At 37.5% G+C, this 10,245-nt stretch overlaps 1 pseudogene; it reads left to right on the top strand.

Annotated features, from left to right (window-relative positions):
* The first annotated feature begins 1,093 nt into the window (after positions 1-1,093).
* On the top strand, positions 1,094-1,197 carry LOC123323270 (annotated as a pseudogene).
* Positions 1,198-10,245: the final 9,048 nt, after the last annotated feature.

Raw genomic sequence — 10,245 nt, forward strand, 5'->3', positions numbered from 1 at the left:
TGGTGTAAGGAAATGGTCCAGTTTCATTCTTTTGCATGTGGCTGTCCAATTTTCCCAATACCATTTGTTGAAGAGACTGTATTTTTTCCATTGGACGTTCTTACCTGCTTTGTCAAAGATTAGTTGACCATAGAGTTGAGGGTCCATTTCTGGGCTCTCTATTCTGTTCCATTGATCTATGTGTCTGTTTTTGTGCCAGTACCATACTGTCTTGATGATGACAGCTTTGTAGTAGAGCTGGAAGTCCGGAATTGTGATGCCGCCAGCTTTGCTTTTCTTTTTCAACATTCCTCTGGCTATTCGGGGTCTTTTCTGGTTCCATACAAATTTTAGGATTATTTGTTCCATTTCTTTGAAAAAAGTGGATGGTATTTTGATAGGGATTGCATTAAATGTGTAGATTGCTCTAGGTAGCATTGACATCTTCACAATATTTGTTCTTCCAATCCATGAGCATGGAACGTTTTTCCATTTCTTTGTGTCTTCCTCAATTTCTTTCATGAGTATTTTATAGTTTTCTGAGTACAGATTCTTTGCCTCTTTGGTTAGATTTATTCCTCGGTATCTTATGGTTTTGGGTGCAATTGTAAATGAGATCAACGCCTTAATTTCTCTTTTTTCTGTCTTGTTGTTGGTGTATAGGAATGCCACTGACTTCTGTGCATTGATTTTATATCCTGCCACTTTACTAAATTCCTGTAGGAGTTCTAGCAGTTTTGGGGTGAAGTCTTTGGGGTTTACACATAAAGTATCATATCATCTGCAAAGAGTGAGAGTTTGACTTCTTCTTTGCCGATTTGGATGCCTTTTATTTTTCTTTTTGTTGTCTGATTGCTGTGGCTAGGACGTCTAATACTATGCTGAATAGCAGTGGTGATAGGGACATCCCTGCCACATTCCTGACCTTAGGGGGAAAGCTCTCAGTCTTTCCCCATCAAGAATGATATGTGCTGTGTGTTTTTCATAGATGGCTTTTATGATATTGAGGTGTGTACCCTCTATCCCTATACTCTGAAGAGTTTTGATCAAGAAAGGATGCTGCACTTTGTCAAATGCTTTTTCTGCATCTACTGAGAGGATCATATGGTTCTTGATCGCTTCTCGGCCTTTTGGCTAAGATCAAGTGTAGTATCTGTTCTTATCAGTTTAGTATCTTGATATTTTTTAAGTACATGTACATATGAAGACAGAAACTTAGATCACTGAATCAATAGATAATTTATGATTTTCAGGGGCTTGTTTGCTTCTGTTTTGTTTTTAAATCAGAGATGCTGATTTTTACTTATCTTTTAAGTGCTAACTTTTGTCCTCTGTGATATGTGAATTTAAGACTGTTGGCCATTCATTATCCTGAAATTAGACTTAACTGATTAGAAAGCAAAATGTGGGCAATACAGGGAGAAAGCAGGCTATTAGAAACAGAAGAGAAAAGGGACTTAAATTCCAGTCACTACACCCTGGATGTGAAATTAGAGATACATACTGATATAATCCATGATGGCTTAACCCAGTGACTTGGGACCAGCTCAGAAGAACAAGAATTTGTGTTGGCTGAGCCAGCAGAGTTCTCTTGCTAAAACTCCTCCAAACCCAGTCTTACTAACTCCATCATTGTGTGTTGTAGAGTAAGGATAGAACATGGGACTCTATTACTGATGCTTTATGGGCACCACACTGCCTGGGGCTTCAACCAGCAAGATTAACCCAGTAGCAGTAGACAAGTGTGAAGCTTTACATGACCAGCCTTTGACAGTAACACTGGGTGCATTGAAAAAGAATGGCACTGGTGCACTGTTCAGACACAGATCTTTCTGTGTTTGGCAAAATGGCAGAGAAGCAATACCAGATTCTTTTCTAGCACAGCAGATAGGGCAATCTAATGATTACCTGAAAAAAAAAACCCACTAAATAAAAGATAAGTGACTATATACATACATCCTGCATTAGTGGAACATATCAAAATGGCTCTGTGTATCTAAATTTCACCAAAATAGATATATAGAATGGAATATTACCCAGTCATAAAAAGGAATGAGGGGTTGCCATTTGCAACAACATGGATGGACCTAGAGGGTATTATGCTAAGTGAAGTAAGTCAGACAAAGATAAATACCAAATAGTTCCACTTACATGTGGAATCTAAAAACAAAACAAATGATTATAAATCAACTAACCAACAACAACAAGAAGCAGAAACAGACCCATAAATACAGAAAACAAACTGATGGTTGCCAGGGAAGAGAGGGGTTGGGAAGCGGGCAACTGGGCGAAGGGGAGTAGGAGGTACAAAGTTCCAGTTATGGAATAAGCCATAGGGATGAAAGGTACAGCACAGGGAATATAGTCAATGTTATTGTAATAACGTTGTATGGTGACAGGGTAGCAACACTTGTGGTGAGCATAGCATAATATATAAAGTTGCTGAATCACTTTGCTGTACACCTGAAACTAATGTAATGATGTATGTCAACTACACTTCAATTTTAAAAAATTCACTAATATGGAAACACACAGATTACACTATTTTCTACCTCCTCTTTTTTCCACTTAATACATCATCAGCATTTTCTATGTCTCTATCTTTTCATACATACTCATTAATAATGACAAGGAACTTTTTTTTTAGTCCAGGCTTCTTTTTCCTCTAAACTTTAATATCATGCTGCCATACCATCCCCGCTTTATGAAAAATAATTTCCATTAACTTGACAGGTCATTGTCTTGTCAATTTCTGGTAATTAAGGACTAGCCACTGGTCCCTGTACCTATTGTGTAATCTCTTCTGTCTCATCAGATTCATGAATTTTACAGTGTTTGGTAGTCTTAATTAAAATCAATGGAGTTGAAAGTCTGTGCTTTCTCTTTCTCTCTCTCTAAAGGATTCCATTTTCCAAAACACCATAAGCAAATAAACTGGCATGTGGATCTTTCTGTAGCTGTGTAATAGTCACACACACTTAACTGTATATATTTAGCTCCCAGCAAAATTGCTTAATTTTGCATTTGCTAGCTAGCCAGCAAAATCCAGGTTTTTTCCATCAGAGGGGGAAGCTAACCCACGGATTCTGCACATAGAAGTAGTCCAATTACTAGTAACTACCCTCAACAAAAGGCTCAGAAGATGAATCAGTCCAATGTTATCACCTTCCGCCAAGCTGAGTTACAGTGTTCAGTTCTCCAAATGTGAAGTAGCTGACAAAGATGCTGTTACTGTGGTTGTTTTCTAGATTTAAACTAGGAAGGTGGAAGCTGGAAACAAGGGGAAAAATTTCCAACTAATGAAGTGTCAAATTAACATAAGACTTTCAAAGGCATCAACTATAACATTTCTATAATTGGCACTGGTATCAACTGATATCCCTCTGATTTTCTCCACAAAGAGGATAAAGTCTGAACTGGCAAAATTAGCAGCTCAGATATATCCTGCCCTTTTAGGCTGGAAGCCTTGCCTAAGACAACGTCATGAGCATTTTCCCATTTCCAACAGAAAAACAGTATGCTTGCAATCTGCCAGATTGTATGACTAAAATACAGAAACTTAAAAACAATAATTGCTAACTCTGATTTTGCCACACTGCAGGGAAGAAACCCCAGTTTCCTTGAGGGTTATAACACTAAAATATCTATTTGAACTTATAAATATTTAAGTTATGCATATGTATTTTAAAACATATATTACAATAAAGCAAGTACATATTGAAATAGATTATTTGTAGTAAAGAGGAAATCCCAAGATGTTAACGACATAATGAGATGTAAAAAAATTATCACTATTAGTTTTTATGCATTTTGAGCAACTCATACACCTGTTTATCTTCACCTTAATCCTTTCAGAAAAAAAGTAACATATATTCAGTACAAAGAACTCATGTAAATTTTCCAGAACATATGGATCAAGTCTACCTAGAAGCATATCAGACATCCTACCAACACAGACAGCATTATATTTGGCTAATCCTGTTCTAAATATTAATCTAAAATAGTTCTAAATATGTCTAATATCATTCTACTTTGGAACTATTAGGGATTTTTTAATTTTGAAATAATAAAACTTTTTAAAAGTTTAAATAGCAAATACACGGCTGCCATTTTGAAGCAGTATCTCCTTTACTATATGTGAATTTATTATACAATTAAAAATACGCTGAGGTCAAAGGTCAGATGTTACAACCAAAGTGATATTACTACCTGGGAAGTAATGCACCTGCAGTTAAAAATTTTTGACTGATGTGGATATTGTCTTGTTCTCCAAAACAGAGATATATTTTGTTACCAGCAATGCCTGTTACACAGAATGTTGAGAACATTGTCAAACAGATACTGAAATAACTCTTGTAAGTACTTAGTAAAATTTCAAGATGGTTCTGAAAGCATCATATTTATCCAACCTGAATGTTTGGGAAAGTGCATCCAGGAAAATAAACAGTTCTACTCAAATGGTATCCCAATGATAAAGAGTCAAAAAACAAGGCCAGTTGTAACTGTGGATACTTTCCAAACACTGTGTCATTCTCTAGCGGTGATTCCACTATTGTTTATCAATAGATAATACAGTTAATGCAATTTTGAGTCCATCTCTGCCAATAATCCTAATGTGAAAAATTTACTCTTTAACATAAAAATAAGAATGACTGCTCCAGAATATACTCTCATTCAATGCTTAAATCCATTTGACAGTGTCTTCACTGAGTGGTTTACCAGACTGCTTGAGTAGCACAAAAAGTAAATGTTAAATACTTCCCAAGATTATCCATTCATTCTGATAATATCTGGGAGCTATAGATTTTGGATATTAACCCTTTATTCATATGTCATTTGCAAATATCTTCTCCCATTCTGTCGGTTGTCTTTTGGTTTTGTTGACTGTTTCCTTTGCTGTGCAAAAGCTTTTTATCTTGATGAAGTCCCAATAGTTCATTTTTGCCCTTGCTTCCCTTGCCTTTGGCGATGAGTCTAGGAAGAGGTTGCTGCGGCTGAGGTCGAAGAGGTTGCTGCCTGTGTTCTCCTCAAGGATTTTGATGGATTCCTGTCTCACATTTAGGTCTTTCATCCATTTTGAGTCTATTTTAATTTAATTCTACTTTATTATGTTTTGTTAATCACCATACATTACATCATTACTTTTTGATGTAGTGTTCCATGATTCATTGTTTCATATACGTGCCCTCTTTAGTACCCATCACCAGGCTAACCTACTCCCCCACACTCCTCCCCTCTAGAATCCTCAGTTTGTTTCTCAGAGTCCATAGTCTCTCATGGTTCGTCTCCCCCTCCAATTTCCCTCCCTTCATTTTTCCCTTCCTATTATCTTCTTTTTTTTTTTTAACATATAATGTATTATTTGTTTCAGAGGAACAGGTCTGTGATTCATCAGTCTTACACAATTCACAGCACTCACCGTAGCACATACCCTCCGCAATATCTATCACCCAGCCACCCCATCCCTCCCACCCCCACCACTCCAGCAACCCTCAGTTTATTTCCTGAGATTAAGAGTTCCCCATATCAGTGAGATCATATGATACATGTCTTTCTCTGATTGTCTTATTTTGTTTAGCATAATACCCTCTACTTCCATCCACATCATTGCAAATGGCAAGATTTCATTTTTGATGGCTGCATAATATTCCATTATATATATATATACCACTTCTTCTTTATCCATTCATCTGCCAATGGACATCTTGGCTCTTTCCATAGTTTGGCTATTGTGGACGTTGCTGCTATAAACATTGGGGTGCATGTACCCCTTCGGATCCCTACATTTGTATCTTTGGGGTAAATTCCCAGTAGTGCAATTGCTGGGTTGTAGGGTAGCTCTATTTTCAACTTTTTGAGGAACCTCCATACTGTTTTCCAGAGTGGCTGCACCAGCTTGCATTCCCACCAACAGTGTAGGAGGGTTCCCCTTTCTCTGCATCCTCGCCAATATCTGTCATTTCCTGACTTGTTAATATTAGCCATTCTGACTGGTGTGAGGTCGTATCTCATTGAGGTTTTGATTTGGATTTCCCTGATGCCGAGTGATGTTGAGCACTTTTTCATGTGTCTGTTGGCCATTTGGATGTCTTCTTTGGAAAAATGTCTGTTCATGTCTTCTGCCCATTTCTTGATTGGATTCTTTGTTCTTTGGGTGTTGTTTGGCAAGTTCTTTATAGATTTTGGATACTAGCCCTTTATCTGATATGTCATTTGCAAATATCTTCTCCCATTCTGTCAGTTGTCTTTTGGTTTTGTTGACTGTTTCCTTTCCTGTGCAAAAGCTTTTTATCTTGATGAAGTACCAATAGTTCATTTTTGCCCTTGCTTCCCTTGCCTTTGGCGATGTGTCTAGGAAGAGGTTGCTGTGGCTGAGGTCGAAGAGGTTGCTGCCTGTGTTCTCCTCTAGGATTTTGATGGATTCCTGTCTCACATTTAGGTCTTTCAACAACTTTGAGTCTATTTTTGTGTGTGGTAAGAAATGGTCCAGTTTCATTCTTCTGCATGTGGCTGTCCAATTTTCCCAACACCATTTGTTGAAGAGACTTTTTTCCATTGGATGTTCTTACCTGCTTTGTCAAAGATTATTTGACCATTGAGTTGAGGGTCCATTTCTGGGCTCTCTATTCTGTTCCATTGATTGATGTGTCTGTTTTTGTGCCAGTACCGTACTGTCTTGATGATTACAGCTTTGTAATAGAGCTCGAACTCCGGAATTGTGATGCCACGAGCTTTGCTTTTCTTTCTCAACATTCCTTTGGCTATTTAGGGTCCTTTCTGGTCCCAAACAAATTTTAGGATTATTTATTCCATTTCTGTGAAAAAATTGATAAGGATTGAATTAAATGTGTAGATTGCTCTAGGCAACATAGACATTTTCACAGTATTTGTTCTTCCAATCCATGAGCATGGAATGTTTTTCTATTTCTTTGTGTCTTCCTCAATTTCTTTCATGAGTAGTTTATAGTTTTCTGAGTACAGATTCTTTGCCTTCTTGGTTAGATTTATTCCTAGGTATCTTATGGTTTTGGGTGTAATTGTAAAGGGGATCAACTCCTTAATTTCTCTTTCTTCTGTCTTGTTGTTTTTGTATAAAAATTCAACTGATTTCTGTGCATTGATTTTATATCCTGCCATTTTACTGAATTCCTGTATGAGTTCTAGCAGTTTTGGGGTGGAGTCTTTGGGTTTTACACATAAAGTGTCATATCATCTATAAAGAACTTATCAAACTCAACACCCAAAGATCAAAGAATCCAATCAAGAAATGGGCAGAAGACATGAACGGACATTTTTCCAAAAAAAGATATCCAAATGGCCAAAAGACACAAGAAAAATTGCTCAACATCACTCGACATCAGGGAAATCCAAATCAAAACCTCAATGAGATACCACCTCACACCAGTCAGAATGGCTAAAATTAACAAGTCAGTAAATGACAGATGTTGGCGGGGATGCGGAGAAAGGGGAACCCTCCTACACTGTTGGTGGGAATGCAAGCTGGTGCAGCCACTCTGGAAAACAGTATGGAGGTTCCTCAAAAAGTTGCAAATAGGCTGCCCTACAACCCAGCAATTGCACTACTGGGTATTTACCCCAAAGATACAAATGTAGTGATCCGAAGGGGAACATGCACCCTAACATTTATATCAGCAATGTCCACAATAGCCAAACTATGGAAAGAGCCAAGATGTCCATCAACAGATGAATGGATAAAGAAAATGTGGTGTGTGTACACACACACACACACACACACACACACAATGGAGTATTATGCAGCCATCAAAAAAAATGACATCTTGCCATTTGCAATGACGTGAATGGAACTAGAGGTTATTATGCTAAGCAAAATAAGTCAATCAGAGAAAGACATGTATGATATGATCTCACTGATATGAGGAACTTGAGAAACAAGACAGAGGATCATAGAGAAAGGGAGGGAAAAATGAAACAAGACAAAAACAGAGAGGGAGACAAACCATGAGAGACTCTTAACCATAGAAAACATACTGAGGGTTGTTGGAGTGGAGGGCAATGGAAGGGATGGAGTGGCTGGGTGATGGACTTTGGGGAGGGTATATGCTATGGTGAGCACTGTGAATTGTGTAAGACTGATGAATCACAGACCCGTACCTCTGAAACAAATAATACATTATATGTTAATAAAAAAAATAAAAATAAAAAAATATCTGGGAGTTAGAAAAAGAAATACCCTGACTTGACTTGAATTTTATATCCTTAGATTTTTCTTTCATGGCCCATGGGGCCACATAGAAAAAATATAAATCTATTTCCATAGGTACTTTAGGTACTTGACACTATCATTTCTGCCCTCACTCCCACTTAGATTTTCTGTTTTCCATACTAAACATAACCATTTCTGTCAACAAAACTTAATGCAGCATAATTTTTTAGTAACTATTATTTAGTAACTATAACTATTTAGTAATAGTTTAGCAGAACAGGAAAGCCTAAACTATAATCAATGAATTGCTGGAGGCTCAGGATGTTTAACTCTCAGAGTTAACAACCCCAATGGGCCCAGTCAATGGGTGGCCCACCTACTTCTGTGAATTTTACCTATGAGACCTGGACTAGAGTCTCACAGTTAATATAGAGAAAAATCCCCCGGTACTTCTGGCAGAGTGAGAGGAGAAGGAACTATTGTGAAGTATGCCAGAACATTCTTTTCTTTGTAACATTATCTGCCCTCAAGAGAAACTATTTTACCAGAATCTAAACTATTATTTGTTTGTTTGTTTGTTTTCAGAGCCTAATCAATCTGGGGAAAGAAAAATACCCAATTTCAACCACTCTAGCCTTGCATATGGAGGAAGGGAAATGCTCAATTCCAACCTCCTATAACCTTTCTCATAGAAGAAAGGAAATACACAACTCCAGGCCACTCTTAGCCCTCCTGCCCCATGTGGGGGATGGGAGAAGACAATAACTGAGAAGTACATGTTAAGATCATAGTCCAGGAGCACAGGCTCACTTAAAGACTGAAAGACTGAATCACAGGAATATAGAATGCTTCCCTCCTCACACTTCACCACCTATTTACATCAGTTCCTTTTACCCAGTACATCATGACTGTCTTTGAAGAAAAAATTACAAGACATCCTGAAAGGCAGAAAATGAAGAGACAGAGCAAGCATTAGAAACAGACTCAGATATGTCAGGGGTGTTAGAATGGTCAGACTGAGAATTTACCACAATTGCTAATAATATGCTAAGGGATCTAAATGATAAAGTAGACAGTATGCAAGAACAAATGGACGATATAATGGAGAGGTGGAAATCCTAATGAAGAACTAAAAGGAAATGCTAGATATCAAAAACACCAAAACAGAAATGAAAATGCCTTTGATGGGCTCATTAGAAAATTGGACATGGTTGAAGAAAGAATCTCTGAGCATAAGGATACCTTTGTAGAAACTGCCAAGACTGAAAAAAAGAGAGAAAAATAGATTTTTAAGAAAGAAAAACAGAACAAGAAGAGCAGAATATTGCAAAATGTTTAACACATATGCAACAGGAATACCAGAAGAAGAAAGACAGGAAGCAACAGAAGTATTTGATGTAATAATATATAAGAACCTCCCCAAATTAATCTCACATACCAAACTCCAGATCCAGGAAGCTCAGGAACATCAAGCAGGATAAATGATAAGCATCTACACCTAGTCAAAATGCAGAAAATAAAGCTAAAGGAAAGAAAGAAGCCAGAGGGTGGGGGATGGGGGTTGGGGGGAAACCTTACCTATACAGGAGCAAAAATAAGAACTACATCTAACTTCTCCTCAGAAACTATGCAAGCAGGAAGAGAGTTAAGTGGAATATTTAAAACCCACTAACCTAGGATTCTTAACCTTGCAAAATTATCCTTTAAAAATGAAGGGCATAAACAGGCAGAGCACAGAGGATTTTTAGGGCAGTGAAAATACTCTGTATAATACTATAATGAAGGATACATGTCATTATACATTTGTCCAAATGCAGAGAATGTGGAATGCCAAGAGTGAGCCTTAAGGTAGGCCATGGATTGTAGGTGATGATGATGTGTCAGTGAAGGTTCATTAATTATAACAAATGTACCACCTGGGAGGGGATGTTGATAACGGAGGAGGTAATGCATGCATGGGGTCAGGAGCCATATAATAAATGTATACACCTTCATCTCAATTTGCTGTGAACCTAAAACTGCTCTTAGATAATTGGCTTTCACATGTGTTGTGTACATTATAAATTCTTAATAACGAGTAA

This window comes from Neomonachus schauinslandi, chromosome 1 (genome assembly GCF_002201575.2).
Source record: "Neomonachus schauinslandi chromosome 1, ASM220157v2, whole genome shotgun sequence".
NCBI lineage: Eukaryota > Metazoa > Chordata > Mammalia > Carnivora > Phocidae > Neomonachus > Neomonachus schauinslandi.